This window comes from Stegostoma tigrinum, chromosome 11, assembly GCF_030684315.1.
Source record: "Stegostoma tigrinum isolate sSteTig4 chromosome 11, sSteTig4.hap1, whole genome shotgun sequence".
NCBI lineage: Eukaryota > Metazoa > Chordata > Chondrichthyes > Orectolobiformes > Stegostomatidae > Stegostoma > Stegostoma tigrinum.
The window spans coordinates 21,388,800-21,409,407 of NC_081364.1; the positions used below are offsets into that span (position 1 = coordinate 21,388,800).

General features: G+C 38.4%; 1 protein-coding gene across 6 annotated transcripts in view; it reads left to right on the top strand.

Moving 5' to 3' along the window:
- atp2b2 (ATPase plasma membrane Ca2+ transporting 2) overlaps positions 1 to 20,608 on the top strand; it is a 793,123-nt gene that overhangs the window by 125,116 nt on the left and 647,399 nt on the right. For 4 of the 6 annotated variants that reach the window (XM_048547367.2, XM_059649827.1, XM_048547364.2 and 1 more), the window contains exon 2: positions 14,361 to 14,430. The exons of the other annotated variants lie outside the window; for them this stretch is intronic. The gene's annotated coding sequence lies outside the window, so the exon portion shown is untranslated. The remainder of the gene's footprint in view (positions 1 to 14,360; positions 14,431 to 20,608) is intronic. 6 annotated transcript variants of the gene reach the window in all.

Genomic DNA, 20,608 nt, shown 5'->3' on the forward strand with positions numbered 1-20,608 from the left:
GTCTTAACACCTTTAGAAAGAATCACGGTTTAAGATTATTCTTGTCTCTCAGCTTGCAGTAGGCAGTGGGCATGCCAGCACGATTTCCCAAGAGATGGCAAATCAATGGCAGGTGGTTCCTGAAGTTTCCAAACCTACAAAATTAAGAATTATGAGAAGGAGGAGAAGACCACTCAGCCCATCCATGCTCCACCATTCAAAATTCATGATTTGAGGCTGTTTCTGAAAAGATCTCTACTTTATATACAAATACTGTGGCCAGTTACCAGACCACTACTATGAAAGAAAGAACCCTCTACAGGCTTCTTGTGTATTGCACCTCTGGTTGGAGTTAAGGTATAGGATACCATGTAAACCCTCTGGCCAGCAGCATGGAAGCTATCTCCAGTCACCATTTGGGGTTTGGCCTCAAAGGGAAGGCAGAATAAGGCATTTACAGGTCCAAATTAGCCGGCTAGCTGATACTGCCAGGTGAGCAGCCCTCACTACTCTCTCCCCACTTCTGGTGAGATCGATGGGAAGTAGGGACCTGTTGTTGCACCAACCCTACACCCAATGTGCTCCTCGTCCTGACATGAAACTCATCTCTACAGGAAAGATTCAACATCATCTACCAGCAGCCCCCAACCCCACCCCCAAATTTGAGGGCACTAATATAATGTTCCAGACAGGACCTAACCATTATCGTGTACAGGGACATTACTGTGCTTTTGTTTTGTTTTACATCTCAATTACAGCTACATTTAATATTGACTCAACATATATTTACTTTTAATGTGTTTGGACAATGGTACCTTTTTTTTAAAATGAATGAATCTAGTTTACAACATACCAGTAGTGTTTTGCTTTGAGAAACACTTGAATATTTCCTATTCCTCTAGTGGAATCTGTAGCATTCCCAGCCTACAGGAAAATACATGAATTTGTTCATTGTGAATTGAAGAATTCTTCTCTAAAAGAAGTCTTCCCTAAAGTTAAATTTATAAAAATAAAGTAAATATTGAGTACATCTTTTTAGAAAAATTCAAGTGGTGAATAACTAAGGCAAATATTTAGAAAAGAAATGCAATAAATACTGCCTGTCAAATGATTTTTAATGTGCTCATATTCCTGTCTCCTCTAAATTCTTTCATCATATCCTCTTGCTCAGTTCTCCTGAAATGTTCTATTCCATCCTTCAATTCCATGTGGACCTTCCTCCACTGGACCCTCTAACCACTTTCACTCTAATCACTTTCATACCTAAAAAAAACTGTTCATGTGTCATATTTTGACCAAGGATTAAAGTCACCTCATCTTTCGTTCATCTTTTCTGTCTCAATGCCCAATCCCACAAGTGGAATTATTATCTTTTCTATTAAAGATGCAATTTATTGGTTATTTCTTGCACATTTAACAATGAAAACAAAATGATGTAGTGGAATTAATTAATTTCGGTTGATTATTTTGGACAGCTTTTTAAAGGAGGCTTTTAAATTAAATGTAGTCAGTTGACATTAAAAAAAGGCAAGCAGCTTCACAACGGTTTTGGAATGTTTCTTTTGGGAGACTACTTCCAGCTGTTCCAATTCTTCTCGGAGCACGCTATGCTAACATTAGAAAGTTAACAACTTTTCAAAGGAAAAACAGTTGCACACAGTATTTATTAAGGTACACCATCAGGCAGATTAGGCCACCATTTCAACAAGGAGTGACAAGTACAGAAAGCAATGATGAACAGTACGTGAATTTTCAGATCATGTGGATCCAGGGGCCATTAGTTATGACTCAAGAGATGTTGATCCATACTTACCAAATGTAGTCAATGCTCCAGCAATTCCTGTATGCTGGGAAGCAAAATAACCTTTCAATAATATTTTTAGCTCATGAGTGGCATGGGGCTGTTTTGTTTTCCTCCAACAAAAGTTTGATAAAGAATCACACTGATACTAAAAAAAAGAGGAGGCAGCAAGTAGATATATGAAATAAGTCTCAATACTGTCTTCAATGTGGCACTGATTCTCTGTTAATACCTTTCTAAAAATGTGGATATGAAAGTTGATACTTTTTATCAACGTAGCAGTGTTATTAAATGTAAACTTGTGCATAGTTCTGGGCCTTATATTCCTTGTGACAGATACATTTGCTATTAAAGAATTGGGACTGCACTGTTGTCACACTATTACATGTGCTCATGAGTGTTCTCGGTACTGGGGGCTTAATTTATTGCTTTTTGCTTTATTCTTTCATGGGATGTGGGCGATCCTGGTTAAGCCAGAATTTATTGCACATTCTTAATTGCAGTTGAGAACGTGGTGATGAGCCACCTTCTTGAACCGCATGAATTCTACACGATAATAAAAAGCTGTGGCTATAGTTATTCTGAAGACTGCTGTATTGTTGTCTCCTGCACAACCTCCTGTTGGGAATCATGCTGCAATTAGATCACCTATGGATTGCACACAAGTTTGTTCAATAAGGTTTCTTTAATAGTACTAATCCTTCTTTGCTGGTTAAGTTTTCAAATATAATGAATGTACCAATGTTTATTGGAAACAGCTATGTTGCCAATTACATTTGGACTCCAGGATTGTGTTTTCAATGATGCTGATTGCTTAGCATGCCAATAATATCAGCAATGCTATGATAACAAAGTGTGGAGCTGGATGAACACAGCAGGCCAAGCAGCATCTTAGGAGCACAAAAGCTGACGTTTCGGGCCTAGGCCCTTCATCAGAGAGGGGGATGGGGAGAGGGTTCTGGAATAAATAGGGAGAGAGGGGGAGATGGACCGAAGATGGAGAGAAAAGAAGGTAGGTGGACAAGAGAGTTGCAGTGGGAGAGAGATTCCCTGAGGTTGGTCCGGAGGGAGGAGGGTAACCTCAGGGACTCTCTCTCCCACTGCAACTCTCTTGTCCACCCATCATCTTTGTTCTCCATCTTCGGTCCACCTCCCCCTCTCTCCTTATTTATTCCAGAACCCTCTCCCCATCGCTCTCTCTGATGAAGGATCTAGGCCCGAAACACCAGCTTTTGTGCTCCTGAGATGCTGCTTGGCCTGCTGTGTTCATCCAGCTTCATACTTTGTTAACTTGGATTCTACAGCATCTGCAGTTCCCATTAGCAATGCTATGATGTCTGTATAATATATAAGCCAATTTTGGCTGAAATCAATCTATACACAACCATGAAATTAAGAAACTTTAACTCCAGCAATGTTATCATGCATAAACACTTTATTTATTTATCAAAAATAATTAATAGATTGGACAAACTAGCACTTGTTTGTATTTAGTACTTGCATTGAAAATTTTAAAAAATCAGAAGCCCAGACAGCAGCGAGCCTGTGGAATTCTCTGCCACAGAAAGCAGTTGAGGCCAGAACATTGACTGTTTTCAAGGAGTTAAATACAATTCTTATGGTTAATGGCATTGAAGAATATGGGGAACAAGATACTGAGATGGAGGATCAGCAAGAACTAAATGGTGGAGCAAGCTCAAAGGGTAGAATGGCCTGTTTCTGCTTTGATTAGAGATAATGGGAACTGCAGATGCTGGAGAATCCAAGATAACAAAGTATGGAGCTGGATGAACACAGCAGGCCCAGCAGCATCTCAGGAGCACAAAAGCTGACATTTCAGGCCTAGACCCTTCATCAGAGAGGGGGATGGGGTGAGGGCTCGGGAATAAATAGGGAGAGGTGGACAGTTCCCATTATCTCTGACAGCATCTGCAGTTCCCATTATCTCTGATCACAATTCTAACCTCATTGCGAAGCCTCTTCCGGGGATGCCTAACCTGAAGAAGTTACCCTCCTCCCTCCGGACCAACCTCAGGGAATCTCTCTCCCACTGCAACTCTTTTGTAATCCACCTATCTTCTTCTCTATCCTTCCTCGGTCCACCTCCCCCCCCTCCCTATTTATTTCAGAACCCTCTCCCCCTCCCCCTCCCCCTCTCTGATGAAGGGTCCAAGCCCGAAACGTCAGCTTTTGTGCTCCTAAGATGCTGTTTGGCCTGCTGTGTTCATCTAGCTTCACACTTTGTTATCTTGGATCCTCCTTTGATTTTCTATGTTTATAAAATAATGTTGCTTTTAGAAGACTGGGGAAGATTGTGTATTTACTTGAATTTGTAGAGGCACTTCTCATTTTCAGCTCTATTAACAGGATCATTTGCCTTTTTGGCAATGGAAAAGGCCACCTTTGTTGTCCTATTATGAGAAGATTGCACGATTATTTTTTCTGCTGAAAGCTACACAAAGGCATTCCCTGAGTATTTTTCTACCTAAAACATAGGGGATCGCTTCTCTTTCACACTGCACAATGCCCATTTTTTTCTACAAGATTTACAATATTCATTATTATGTATGTATCTGTTAGTTTTTAGTCCTGTTTGCCATTTGTGGACACTCTGCCCAAAGAAGATTAATGGCACACAACAGGCTAATTTACCAGAGACACTTCCTCAGAATTTTCAACCTTTAGATGGATCTAACTAAAAACCTGTTTTACATTTGCACAGATAATTCAGAGTGTCTTCTACCTCAGTGAGTAATTCAGTTTGCATTATAATGAATGCATGTAAAGCTTTCACCTTCCGATATCTAGTGACTGATGGAACTATAGACTTCCCAGTACTGTGCCCATCTTGCGTGCTGCTGATGTTCTGGGAAAGTGACGCCCCTTTAAAATGTGCAGACTGGAGTTGCAAGAGGTGAAGAACAAGTATGTAAAGAGATCTAAGTTATGTTATTTTGTTATTTAGTAATTGGAAGATGCAGATTTTCAGTTTCATTTGAGATCTGCTGAACATTTGTAATTAATTTGTGAAGTTTTCCTATGTGAAGCCCCTTCAATATTAGGAGTTGTGGGATGTTTACTGCATTTCTGAAAGTTGAGACCAGTGAGCCCTACTGAAATTATTAATATTTTTTGTTGGGAGTTGAAGAATCCCAAACAACAGAAGAAAATGCACTTTTGGGCTCAGACGTAATCTAGCATGACAGTAATCTATTTATAAGTACAGCAATCCATTGAAATCTCATTAGAACAAGTGTTTTAACTGGATGTGGTTATTGCTCGATTAGATCAGGACAACAGCTTGAATCTGAAAAAGCTGAATCTGATCGTAAGACCCCCTTTCTCGAACTGAGTTCGTAATCATAGGATTTATTAGTAATTGTGTTTACTTGAGAACGCACCTTTATACAAGGATTTAAGTACTTGGAATGCCAATTTGTGATTCTCCTCAAGCAGCCAGATTGTACACATGACAGACGATGTTAATTTGCCAATAACTTTTATAACTGAGACAAATAATAACATGCAAACAAAATCATGTTTTGTAGCATTGGGTTTGATAATTGTTTGTTTTGACGTCTCTTCACATTCCAGCTGACTCGAATTTTCCTTACTTGTTGAGCTGCTGTCTTTGTTGGGACAGTAATATTATCAGACATCTACTTCTGAATAGCATCATGTACATTTGACCTGTGGCAACAGTATTGAATATTCTGACAGCTATCTGGCAAAGTTACAGCTATTGGTCACACAACACTTTATGTAGTTGATTCCTTGCTGGGTCTTGCCTGCTGCAAATGGTCCTTTTTACAGGAGATTGCAGAAGTAGATTTACGAAGGGAATTCTGAAAATGATCCTTCAGGGGAAAAAAAAACAGTATTTAATTTGTGCAGTTGATCGGTGACCCTCATAAATTTTGCCATTGAGGAATCTTCCCATCAGGGCCATAAAAAAAAGTCCTAAATATGAACATTTCACTGCTTATTTCATTATCACCCATAAACACCCAACATTTCACTGAAGGTACAGGAGTATGCAAGTTGCATGAAAATCTAACATTATAGATCTTTGTCCTATTTTCCAGTTGGTAATGTTACGCTTAAGAAACGGGAATTAATCACTAAAAATACATATACTGGTCTATTCATTAATCTGTAAATGGAAGTTTGGATCCTTCAGAATCGAATTCCTCATTTTGGAAACTTTGCTAATGAGATCAGCTCATCAGTTTGTGGCTACTTGTTATGAGAAATGAGCATTTTAAGATTGTTTTTCCTAGAATCAATTGTGATGCCAGGAATTTGGTTCCTGCATGTGCCAAGTACATAATTTTAAATATATCAGATAATAATTATTCGGTTGCTGTGTACTATTTTTCTAAAAGTGGTTTTATTGTTTTGCTTTTCCTCCCCATTAAATTCACGAATTAATGCACTAAATCTTCTCAGTAAATTCTGGAAAAGCCCAGCAATAAATAAACTGCATGATCTGATTTCAATTGGGCTATGTATGATTTTTGTAGCTTTATGCTTTAATTTCATTGTAGGGAGCTGAAATATCCCATTTTCAGTTAAATTGTCTTTCTCAAGCATGAGCCTAGTCCTCCAGGATGTGCAACAACACTTTTATCAATTTTCTGCACTTCACCCTATTAATTATTCAACCAGATTCTTTGGCATTATTTTGTGGAATTGCCACTGGAGAGCTGGAACCGCTTGCCATTGCCATGGCCTTTCGGTACCATACTGAATACTCAACTGCCCATCATTTCCACCTCTACGGGCCAAGAGCTGCCCCTCACACTGTAGTGCCTGACCATTATCATTCAGGACATGGCTCAGAATGCAAACCTGACTCTTTGCATTGTGTACAGGGACCTGTAAGTGCTGGTGGCAAAGGAGAGCACATCACCACTCACGGCCAGCCTGGACCCATGTAACAGTCCAGGTTGGTGCTGTGTCACAGGTCAACAGGAGCATGCAGCAGTGCAAGAAGAAAGTCAATGGTCTTTTACAGTCTGCTACCTCACAGGGTCAGCATTACTCAGACTCTGCCATTGCACATGTATTTCACTTAGGTTGCTGGACTACAGTTCTCACTAGTGCATGCATGATATCCTGTCAATGGCTCTCACCCATCTGTCTGCCCAACTACTAAGGTTTCCACTCTTGGTGTTTTCTCCTCAGTGACTGGGGACACCTCACCACCTCTCTTGCTTGTGCATCATCTTAACTGCTCTTTCATCCACTTCCAGCATATTCAATCTCTCCCATTGTCTCATTGCAGGAACAAATGGTCCACACCCCAGACAGATGTCTACTGTACCCGGACTGATCTATCTGTGATCCCCAGACTGGTTGCACTTGACCTACAGCACTGACCATGGCCCAATCCTTGAAATACAAAGACATGGATCTGGTAGGACCAAGAGGCTGACTGACTGTGTCAATCCCCTGACTGACTCTAGCCCACTTTGACTCCACAGAGGACTGCCGCCCTTTGACTTTCACACATAGTCGCATGCTTGAAACACGTGAGATATGTTTGCCACAAAACCATTCATGCAGCACCGTACCATAAAGCATAATGTCCAACCCCTTAATTATTCAGTGCTCCCCTTTGTAACAAGCAACCTGCCTCTTCCTTGGACGAAAGTCACAGAAACTGGCAGCATCCAAGCTTGCACTAAGTGTGTAAGTACTAAGAAATCAAACTAAAGACTATAAATCTTTGTATGCACACGATACAGGTGTTTCCCTGCGCAGAGTGTGACCTGGTAAGATCATGCAAGGTCTGTGTCTCACAGAACCCCCGTCTAAAGTTCTGATAACTAAGGTGGTGTATAGGTTGGCCTGAGAGCTGAAGATGAAGACTGGTGATTTACCGATTCCAGTTGCACATTGTAATCACCGGGTCCTTCTGATTCACATCTCAGGAATTTGTGTCATCTACTTACTTAGGGACAGATATGTGCTTTTGATGTAGAAATTAGGCAAATGGCTAAAGTCATTACTTAAAGCTTAATGGGAAAATCGCAAAGCTTTTTCATGATATCAGATTCTGATTTTTCTCTTTGTATAATTTTCTAACTTTCTTTCCTTTGCCCACCCTGCAAAGAGGAGGGGAAAATTACACTCATGATGTTGGACAATGTCAGATCAGTATGCTGTAACCCTCTCTTGGTGCTAATTGATGGGAAAAAGTACAAACAACACACCCTTACAAGTGCAGGCTATCTTGTGCAAGAGTGCAAATGTCACAACCTTGAGGATTTGGACTTGAGCAGGGCTTGCTTCTTGATTTACTGGTAGCCAACAATTCCCTAGTTCCATCAAGCTTCCGGCAATACAGTAAGTCAAATACCTCAAGCACAATTTTGGAGCTTCAATACTGGCAATGCATATAGTTTGTGTTGTAAAGTCAATGAGGGATTTTTTTTTTGAAGATGTGCTCTTTATCCTGCGATATCTTTAAAAACAATGTGCAGGAGCTTCGGATACATAGAATTCAGCTTTTGCAAGCCAACTGTGGGATGTATGAAATTGGAGACACCAGAATACTAACTGATTTGATTAGACTCGTCCGGGCATATTTAGACACACCAAGAACTTTGATATAAATTGTCAGCGATCTGACCAACACCGGTTTAATACTAGTTTATGACCATTAGATAAGGTTGTTATCTTGGAGGTTGTTTTGTGGGTACTCTAAGTGAGTTGGTTAAATGCTCAAAAATTGCACAAAAATGAACTTGATGTAAATTTGGATTGATATGAAGATCAAGGTCTATGCAGTGCATAACCAATTTGATGCACATTTTTGACGGAGACAAAGGCAATATATTAAATGTCTGCTTTGAGATGTCAAAGATGGTTGAGTGTGCTCAAGTCATAGTCCTGCAGCTGTGTCGTTCTAATGGGAAGTTGTTGAGACTTTAAATTTGCTGTGTTGTCTAGGATGGATGCAGAATCATGGGTCAAAGTTCATGACAGATTTTGGCAAATGCATGCATATCTATAACATTGGCTTCTGGAGGACAGATCCTTTCCTTATGTGGTCTTGAGAAAAAATTGACAGTGTTCTTTGGATTTATGAGAACTTGTATTTAAAGCTCTTCTTTTGGCTATGAAAGAATGAAATGTGTGGGAAAACAGTGCTTTGATAAAGGAATTACTTATGATTTTCCCAAGTTATGCCTCTTTGGTTTCCAAAAATATCTGTAAGCTTGAAGAGTGGGTAGAGTATCTTATCAAAGCTTAGGTAAAAGAAACAAACTCTGTATTATCTACATAGAAAAATGCCGCAGTAGCATTTTTGCAAGTATAAATCAGCTATAAATGACAAACTAGAAAAAACGAAAGGCTTCAAAAAGGCTGACACAGCTCTGTGAAGCAGACCACTCAAAAATGCCCTTAATATAACTTTATGACATGTGAAAACAGTAATTACACAGAAAGTATAGTAGGATGCAATCTTCTATTTTAATTGCATATCCAGCATACTTTCATATGCACGGAGCAAGCAAAACATTGTCTGAAGGTCTGAAGGGGATTATTAGTGTAGAAAGCACATGGTTTATTTTCAAAAGGGTATTCCCACAGCCTGGAAAATATTTAATTTTTCATCCTTTTTTGGCGGTATTTTAGAATTAAAGTGAGGGTAAGTAATACATTTGCTGTCTTCTGAAAAAGACAATGAACGTGTTTAATTTTAAATAGAAATACATTTTCTATGTCTTCTTTATTTGTTGGATCCTGCTACATCAGATAACTGTGGAAGTCATCCATTACTATTCTGTAATCTAAAGATTGTTAATCTCCTGCTGACCCTCTTTTTTGTATTTGCTGACATGGCTATGATGCCAAGCTTATTTACGAATCCTCATGTAAAAACACTAAGTTGGTATTGGTTTATGAAAATGCACTTGATATTTCATAATGGGCTTTCTGAACTTCAGAGCTGCATTATAGCCATAATCTTGAAAAAATTGAATGCATTTAACATGAACAATTTTGTCATAAGGGAAATATTCTTCAAAGCTTAACACCATTCAATATGTAGATAATTCATTTGTGTCTTATTGTATCTTTTAATTCAGTGTATGCTTTCATCAACAGGAATCCTGTTAGTTTTGGTGTTGTTATTTTTTAACAGACTGATCTTGATGTTTTGTTGGACAGCAAAAGACTTTCAGAGATTTACAAGAGTTTTATTGTCAATCTAGTTTTGCATGTTTCTGCCATTCTTTTCTGCATTCCCTGCCCAGAAGACAGTACCCAGATTGGAAGAACACAGCTCTTTATTTAAATCTACATATTCAGATGTATTATCCTACACACCTCTGGGGCAAGTGGGATTTGAACCTGGGCCTTTGGGTTTAATACCAGCTCTTTTTAAAATTAAATTGCCACCAAGCCACCAGTGTTTCTAATTAAAGGAACCATTAAAGAGCACTACCCACCGGTGGCAGTGCAACAATAACAAAAGAGAAGGGTAGGGAAAACAGGCAGAGTCTTAAATTAATGTGGAGTTGGAGGAGGAAGAACCCCATTGTTTGTTTTTATTAAATTGACATAGAGATAAAGAATTTAATTTAATCTAACCCTTAAAGTTTCAAAACCAAGACCAGAATCTCGCTATTATTTGGTCACTTCCTTATTACATGTATTTGCATCTTGTTTATATCTAACCCACTTCATTTCTATGCAGTTGCAATACTCACCTCCTTTCCCAGGAGCCCGAAACATCAGCTTTTGTGCTCCTAAGATGCTGCTTGGCCAGCTGTGTTCATCCAACTCTACACTTTGTTATCTCAGTGACAATTCCTGATAGCTGGCAGTGCTTGTCATTTGCTTCTTTGGGCCTCTGTTTTAATGTCCCATCGCCAACATTTCCTTGAATGCTGCATGGACTTGGTCTCCTCTACCTTTCAGGACCAAATCACCAGCTGTCCACCTGATAACGGCTGATGTTGAGTCAACTCAGACTTCACTTTGGAGCTCAGGGACACCTTTGATTTGTATACTCCTCCGAGGCTGTTTTGCCTGGCAAATGGGCACACAGCCATCTCATGAATATGCACAGGGTGAACCTCATAGATCTTAGGTTTATTTCTAATGCTCAGTCACTTGGTGCTTACTTTGGAGGTTGCCAGCCTCTGAAGGTTGTGTAGCTTTTGGCCAGGGGTCATGCATGAAGGTTTAGCTTTTGTGAAAGATGAGGTGGGTGAGAGCAATGGGGTGGAAATGCAGTATGCATTTGTGAAGTCAATAATCCATGAGCATTGGTGCGATTTTCATGCAGTAGTACAGTCAGTGAGTTAGAGGTGGCACAATGAAGGAGGTGTCGCTTATCCCTGTGGAACATGGAAGATTCCAACTGACCCTGGAGATGCCACTGGCCCAGGCTGCCAAGTGTCCAAACTGACTCTGTTGGTCTCCTGGGTATTGAATGGCCTTTTTCTTGATCACCTTGCCCCTTAGAATCTCTAGGTGCCTATCTGAAAGCCTGGAGCCAGTTGCTGGCTCCCAGCATGTCACATGGTACATAGCTGGACTTTAAATATGGCACCAGAGGTTCCCACAGGAGTGGGAAACAGCCTGTCCTGCTACATGATTGCACGAGAAGGGCACCAAAGCTCGATGCATAACTAATGTGGTGAGGAGTAGAGTGTAAAAAATGTCACTATGATGGGGCACTCAGTGAAACCCCAAAAATGACGCTATGCCTAAAATTGGAAAATCCAGCCCAGAGCTACTTGCCCTAAATTTTGACTTAGCTAATACAATTATTAATAATAAAAATGTACATACGATTGGACATCAACATTTTCATTTGACATCCTTGTTTGGCAAATTTATGAAGGGTACAATGACTAATCAAAACCTAATAGCCTATTGGATCTCTAGATTAATTTTAGTTCAGTCTTGCTTTGCTTGAAAAGACATTGTGTAATCTTAAAAAGATCATGAAATCATTAAAAAAAATAAAATTTCACTTGCCTGTCAATGTGCATTGTAATTATCCCAGATTGGGTAGTATAATACAAATTACGGCTCAGAATTGTGTTGGAATGTGTGTTGAACTTGATTGTGACCTGACCTTAGATTATTTTTAGTTTATTTATGAAACTCAGCAGTTCAGACTAAGTTGTGCTTCTGACCTTTCTTAAAAACAGAAAGTACTTGAGGGAGGTATTCTGTGAATCTGAGAGCAGGGGTCGGTGACTGTATAAATGAATTCAGATATAGAAATCAATCTTTTTTAAAAAATTATGTCAGAGGCCTAGAGTAGAAGCAATAAGAGCAGAAAGCATTTTCTATTTCAGTGTTGTTATTTTTAATATCCTGTTTTCAGTTTCTTACTATGACAGCTTCTCATTTTTAATGCTCTAAACTTTGATTACCTCCCCAATGTTATTTCTCTGGTGCTTGATGACTTAATATTGTTAAGACAGTATGGGCCTGAGATGAATTCTTCATGTAGCGGTGAGTGAATGCTTAGGTGTTTGAATGAATATTTGAACACATGAATGTGCAGGTTTTCTTGAAATTCCTTTTTCTATGATCTTAATCGAGGCATTAATCCATTTGTTTCAACTGATTGAAAATCACCATTAAGATGAACGCATTAAGTATTTAATCACTTCCAGTGTTAGTTCCTGATTAACTTTTAGGCCTAGTAAGTCCCACCTCATTTCCCAGCGTCAGGTGTGACAAAGAGCTGTTAGAATTTCTAACATATGCAAATATCAAATTGTACCATGTATTTTCAGAAATCTCAAGAAGAATTATCTTTAAATCATCTATATTTTAACATGTTCTTGTTCTTGAGAGCAGGGAAAGATGTTGGTGTTTCTCTCTGACAGTTTCCACTTAGCAATGTAGAAATATAGAAGTGGAGTATTTCAAGTCCTAATTTGATTTAACTGTAGAATTTCTAAGGTGTCCTTTTATACCAATGTCTTAGTTACATAGGAAGCATGTTACAAAATCCATGATAACGAAGTGTGAGGCTGGATGAACACAACAGGCCAAGCAGCATCTTAGGAGCACAAAACCTGACATTTCGTGCCTAAACCCTTCATCAGAAAAGCTTTTCTGATGAAGGGTTTAGGCCCGAAATGTCAGCTTTTGTGCTCGTGAGATGCTGCTTGGCCTGCTGTGTTCATCCAGCCCCACACTTTGCAGATGCTGGAGAATCCAAGATAACAGTTCCCATTATCTCTTACAAAATCCATGTTCAGCTTTCCTAAGCTTCTAACCAGGTGTTTTGTACAGTACGGAGTTTAAAAGAAAATCCTTTTGATACATTGGTACAAATGCTTTTCCAAATTAGGCTTTTATTATTTGCATGCTTTGGTCTTGGGGATTGATTTGTGCTGGACCAAATTTCTTATGCTTTAATAGTAGACACATGTTAAGCTTTAAACAAACCGTGGAATTGGTCAATTGGGGCAGTTGATCTGTACAGGGTATTTTCCATTGAGCGTTAAACTGATCATTTTTTGTCAAGTTTAACTTGATCCAGTTATTCCTACTGTTCATTTGTGTATTTCTACGCTTAGCTTCAGGAAAAACCTCTGTGTTATGGCAGGTTTGTCATCTGTTGCTTTTATGAAAAAGGTTGCTCGTGACAAGTGATACCCAATTCCTTTGCAAATATGAATAGATGTCATCTAGCAGCACTACAAACTGCTATCCATTTGCTGATGTTCTAGGTTCTTGCATATTGTAGACTTTCCTAATTGTAAAGAATGCTAGGTGTTCAACTGAGGCAACAGCAACAACCTATTTTATTATGTGTACAATGTGACGATCATCAATGTGTGTATGTCTGTGCTGTGCTGTGTTTGGTATTAGAAGCACCAGTTCAGAATAACAGGTTACACCTCTATGTTGTGGTTACATCGTGTAATAAAATGCGACATAATCAGACATAATTGTCTCTTCCCCAAGAAAGATAAAGGAACAAGTTGGTGGATGATTGTGTTACTGTCTTGCATTTGAACTAATGGTAATGATTACTAAAAGGTCGAAGTGGGGTCATCAAAGTAGGATGGCAGAACTTCCATCCTTCCTGAATAGGAACAGTAACAGGACAAACTGTCCCATATTTAAAACCACCCACCATGCAGTAAGATTAGTCAAATCTGCCTATAGTTGTAAGTGGCTAAAGAGGAAAATTCAAGGGACTACAGAAGGAGACATATACTGGGAGGTAACCAACTAGCAATGCCCAAGAAAAATCTAAGCCAGTATTTCAGTAAGTTTGACAAACTCAGCAGCAGTAATTAATCCTGATGAGACACAGAATTAATAAAAATTGTACTTAAGAAGGAATTCTGAACCCATTTCATGTATTGTTTAAATTAATGTTTGGCTAAGTGAGCAATTCATATATTTACTTTCAGAATTGTCGAATCTTAAGACTGCTCCTCAGTAAGCACATTTTAATTCTACAGCTGTTAACATTTTATTACCATCAGTTGCAAGTAAATTGGATGCTTCATTAATATTGTTGATGTTACCTCTGGTGTGTATATCAACGCTTTCAATTTATTCTTTCTTCTCATTTTAGGGACTTCGCTAACAGAAGTATTGTTCACATTCCACCTAAAGATTCCAACCTCAAGCCCTACACTTCAATGGTATTTTTTTCCACTCATGTTTTAATATCTCTGCCTTGATTAATTATCTCTTTGTAAACTAATAGGTCTCAGCTCCTGCCCAAATAAGGGCACTTACTGTTACAGTAATTCAATGGGTATGGTGTATCTGCCCATGAAGTTTGTATAAAACTGTTCTGGAAATATGCCCAGCAGCCATTTTCCATGATGACCTTAGACAGCCACAGCTGTATTTCTTGTACTTTCAGTATAAGTATCAACAAATGCTTTTCTATGTAAAACAAAGCAAGTCCAGATTTAGCTTATACACATAAGTAGCTGTGCAACAGGACTGAATTGCTTCTTGTAAAACGGTTATCAGATTTATTGCCACTGCTTTGATCTTAAAGACCTGATGTACCCCAATATGTACTAAGGGCAGTGGTCCTTTAACCCTTTACATACTAAACTGCTCATTAAATCATTTTCTAATTTATTTAATTTGGCATATACTGATTATTCTGTGGTTAGTCAACTTAATGGTCCTGAAGCAGCAAATTGAAATTAGTAATTTCAACTCATTCACCTTAACCAATTAAAAGTATGTTGTTGTTCAGCTGATGTTTTCCCTAACATAGTACTTCTGTGAAAGTATGCTTATTAATTTTGAAGTTACCCATGGGTGTACGTTCTCTTCCTACATAAAATATGTCGGTACAAATAACACTTGGGTTCGAGTATGTTAAGGACAGTTATACTAAGTTATATTAAAGTGATGTCAGAAATGATGAGTGGTTTATCAACATTTTCTAAATGCAAAACATGTTACATCCTTGAACCAGCTTCAGCATAATACTTTACATAGTACTCTGTCAGCGTACTATTGTATTGTTCATGATGAGTCAGATGGTGTGTTCAGTAATACAGAATGCATTTACATAATGCCGGGATTACCATTACTCAGTAACCTCTGCCATCCCCTGATCAGATAAAGTATGATAACTATTTTCTGATATTCCTTCTGAGGTGAACTTTCGTCAACCACTACTTAGCAGATATCCATCTCATTACTTCGTTTTTCATTTTCTGATATTGAAAAGCATTGTTTGTGCACTCCCACTATCATTTGCCTGATGTATCAATCTTGATCCACCACCTCCTTAAAGCAATGAGAATGTCAGAGACTCTTATTTAATCAGTTGGATAACTCATCATTCGCAGTCAACTACCTCGTTTCAATTGTCTGGTATTTTAAAAACAAGTGCTGTTAAAAGAATGTTTTAAAAAATTACTCAGTTTTTGTTTGTCCTTGAGTTACTTGTCTCAGTCTCCTGGAGAGGAGTATAATGCTTAGAGAATCAAGAGGAAGCTGATTTGTAAATCCTCAGTGAAACTGTACCTGCTAATTTGGGAAATCCAGCAATTGCCCTTGTCTTTCACTTAATAATCTATCAGTTATTTCTCTCAGCAATTGAAAAGAATCTTCAAAACGGAAGGTAAATTTAAAAACCAAAAGAACTGTGGATGCTGTAAATCAGGAACAAAAACAGAAATTGCTGGAAAAGCTCAGCAGGCGTGGCAGCATCTGTGAAGAAAAATCAGACCTAATATTTGAGGTCCGCTGACCCTTTCTCTATACTAAGGGAACATAAATGTAGACCTGTTTCTTCCAGCAAGTGTGGAAAACATTTCCAAATAGTGATTCCTTTCATTTTAAAGTTCACTGAATTCCGTATCCCATGTGTTAATTTCAAACTGAAACAGAGTGAGTCACAGAACAGAAGATTTTACATTTTTTTCTCATTATGTTAAAGGTTACACAACAGCAATGTCAATGAATGCAATATATTTTCCAGGAACACAAACAGTCTGATTAAATATTTTTATTTATTTGAAAAATGTTGCAAAAGCCATTCTGAGGCCACAATGAAAGGGGAATTGTGTGTAACATTTATTAGAGGCATTTTTAAGAATATGGAGCCAAGTGTCTGGATAAGCCCAATTATTTTCAGAACCATTACACTTTTGATACATTCATTCATTTTGTATTTATTAGAGTATAGCTTTCAACATTGGAGATGTTTAATGGACTGCATCGTAGGAGCAAGACAGCTATAGAGCAGTTTACTTTGGTTTGTGTTAGTTGCCAGCTGCTAAATTGGCTGCATTTTAATGAATGGAAAATTCTTATAAGGAGATAAAGTGGAATATTTTCTTTTTTAAGTAGTGGGACATTTGAACTGATCAAGATGTTTTTGTGCAGCGAAGATCTTTATGGTGGTGCCTTAAGGGTGAGGTGCAATACTTTTAGTATATAAATAGATGCAAGTGTAGGTCATGGTTTATTATTTTCGTGGGAAACTTCTGGCTGGTTCTGGTTGACATGGTGAATAGCAATACATGGCAAATTATGTTAATCATCTGTTTTAATCTGAAATGTCATCATCTTTTTTGATTTGAATGGTGGTGATGCTGGGCTTTTACTTTCATTTCATCCAAGGGGTACACTGAACATTATTTTCCTTAGAGTACCCAAGCGGTCTTTATAGTACTTGAAATGAAGTTCAGAAAGCCGGCTCTTGATTTTTAACTGGCTCATATCAGACTTGGAGGCTTTCCTTTGTCTAGTGACACGAGGCAGAAACAGACGCACTTACGTCTCTTTCCAGACCGAGTTTTTTTGGGTTAGCCTATTTCCAGAGCTAAGGCTTGAGAGGTGCCACTTGATGTCAACCATGACTAACCAGGAGATGCTTCAGTGCTTAACGCCTGCCAGAGGCATTTTGGATGATGATCAATCTGCTTTGGCTGCATTAGGAATGCACTTTTCATGGCTATCATGACTTGAACTTGAACCCAGAGCTCCTGGCTTAGAGGAACAGACATTACTCACTGTGGCACAAAATCTTTCAACCACTTGTAAGAAGTGTAACCAACTGGGTATGAAATAAAACTGGATAAAACATGACTGCAATGGTCCTGAGGGAGAAAAGTCCATTGGAACTCAATGCTTTGATTGAAGAAGAGGAATGACCACTTGATATGAAAAAGCAGTTGCACTCCATGTTTTAATTGCTGCTTTGCATGTGAAAGTGTTTGGAGAGAAAGTTTGTTGAGAAAATTGATTAACATTGACAAATTGAACTGTCTTAAACTGTAAACACTAGTCAGTTTGGGAGTGAGTCATGGAAGCACTAAAAATTTTCAGTTCAGTGACTCACCTCTGCTGTAAATAACCAGAGTGAAGTGTTCAGATTTACCATCTAGCACAAAATATATAAATAAAACTTGTTCTTTCTTTTACTTCTGCCCATGTTACAAGTGCAAAAATATTGTTTGGTAGCCTGGCAATCATGTCAAAAGAGTAGAATTATGAAAAATTATTCCACTCTTAAGAGTCCACTTGTGCTTTATAAATAGAAATTTGCTCTTCAATATGTGTGTTTGTGATTTTTGCCTGAACTCTACTTTGGGCACTTAGATTGTGGCAATTTTCATAATTTGACTGTATACTGTTCCTGAGTACCTCATTAAATTAGTCAAATAATAACCCTTATCCTGACCTGTTCAAACACTATAGATTCCTTATGTAAATGATCATGGTTTGAGCTGTATTAAAATCCTGACAAGATAATGCATTTAAATTAGGTTTCTGTTTTTTGTTAAACAATACAAGCAATAGCATCGCTGTTGATTCTGCTCTTTGTATTATTTTGTAAGGAATTCTGCTTGCTTTTGTTTGTATTTCACTTCATCTGTTTATCACACATGGTCTTAGCACAACAATTCCATTGGATGTTAATATTTCCAGTGTAAGATTTCCTTACTAAGCTGTGGGGACTGGAAGAGAAAAGACAAAATTTACATGAAATAGAATAAACACACAGGTTCCACTTTAGGATCTTAAGAATGCAATAATCAGAGATAGTCAGCTTGGCTCTGATAGAGGGAGATCCTGCCTGATTAATTTAGTTGAGATTTTTGCAAAGGTGACTAAGTATATTGATGAGGATAGTGCAGTTGATGTGTTTTATGTGGTCCTCAGTAAGGCCTTGACAAGGTTCCACATGGAAGGCTGGCCCAAAATGTAAGAGTCCAAGGGATCCAAGACAAGTTGGAAAACTGGATCCAAAAATTAGCTTACAAAACAATACAGAAAGGGTGATGGTTGGTTTTGTGACTGGAAGCCTGTGACCACTGGTTTGCCACAGTGATTGTTGCTGGGAACCTTGCTGCTTGTTACGTACGTTAACCTTATGTGCATTGGATTTGAATGCAGAAGGTTTACAGATGACTTAAAAATTAGTGGGTTTGTTGATCACGAGGAGGATGGTCTCACGTGCAGACTGATATCGATCAGGTGATAAATTGAACAGAACATTGGCAGATGGAATTTAATTCACATTAACGTGGGGTGTTGCATTTTACTGATGAACAAAGGGATCTTGTGTCCAAGTGCATAGATTCCTAATTGTCTCAGCACGGGTAGACAAAGTGGTGAAGATGGGAAGAGGGATGCTTGCCTTCATTAGCTAGGGCATGGATTATAGGAATAAGAAAGTCTTGTAATGATTTTATAAAACATTGGCCAGGCCAGAGATGGCATACTGTGAGCAGTTCTGGTCACAACACTATTGGAAAGACTTAATTGTCCTGGTGAGAGTGCAGAGGAGATTAATCAGGATGTTGCCTGTGATGAAAATTCTCAGTTATGAGGAGAGACAGGATAGGTTAGCTTTCCTTGGAATAGAGGAGGCTGAGGGGAGATCTGATTGAAGTGTACAAAATTATGAGAGGCTTTGACAGGGTATATCCTGAGAATCCCTTCCCCATGGAGACATATCTAAGATGAGAAGACACAGGTTTAAAGTGAGGAGCAAGTGATTTAGAAGAGATCTGGGAGAATTTTTTCATCCAGAAGGTGGTAGATATATGGAATGTGCTGGCAGACAGGGTGGTGGAGGCAAGTACTGTCAACATTTAAGAAGCATTTGAACATATAATTAAAATGCCAGGGCATAGTAGGTTATGGACCACGCGCAGGTAAGCTGGATTAGTGTAGTTTGGTGTTTGTTGGTCAGCATAGTCGTGGTGGGCTGAAAGGTCTGTTTTTATGCTGTATGATTCTGTAAAATCATTTAGATGTTTTGAGGTGACAGCAGCTCAGTGAATGTGAGAGATCTGTCTCCCATGATCATTTCAATTCATCTTAACTGAATGTCATAATTTGTAAAAACATTATGACATGTTATTATTATCATACTTTAACCTTAATTCTGAACTATCTTTACTTCTTCAAAAATCTTATACATTCCAGAATTATGCCCTAGAAAGCTCTAGATAAACGTATGTTTAATCTTGCTTAATGCAAAAAAAAAACTGCTTAGTTAAACAGGATGGTACATTATTTACTTGATCCTACAAATACACTACCAAAGTATATAAACTCAATTTTGTGTCAGTTCATTTTTGATATTTTCATTATTGAGTGTCCAATCTGCAAAATCTGGAATTGGGTTATTGTAAGGGACATATGCTACTATTGAACACTCAGGTTTACATTTAGCTTTTCTCTCCTGTTCAAAATAATTCAGGACTATTCTGCTTCCTCTGTTGCTTGAACAATTATCAAATTTTGGGAGACAATAGAATCCTTGTTATTAAGGTTCTACTGCCAACTGAATCAGCATTAGCTGTGTTGTTCACGTAAGGAGTCATATGATACCAGGTTATAGTCCAACAGGTTTATTTGGAACCACACAAGCTTCTGGAGTGCAGACCTGACGAAGGTGCACTTCACGAAGGGGCTGTGCTCTGAAAGCTTGTGCAATTTCAAATAAACCTGTTGGACGATACCTCATGTGACTTCTGACTTTGTCCACCCAAGTCCAACACTGGCATCTCCACATCATGGCTTGTTCAAGAAAATTCCACTAAATATACATTCTTGCTCTCTTTGTCTATTAGATCTATAACAGCAATAATCAATGTTTTTTCTCACAATTTCTAGCTTCCTCTGAAAATTTGTTGCCAACTCTAAGCAGGTAATTCAATCTGCTAATATAAATCTGGAATAAAAGTTAACATCACACTGGCGACTGCCCTGCTGTAAAATTTCAGTCGTTTCACCAGTGTTCTGTAAGGAATGAGACCTGCTGCCCGTATATGCAATTCTAAACCCATAGCAAAGTAATTGATTTTTAACAACCCTCTGAAATGA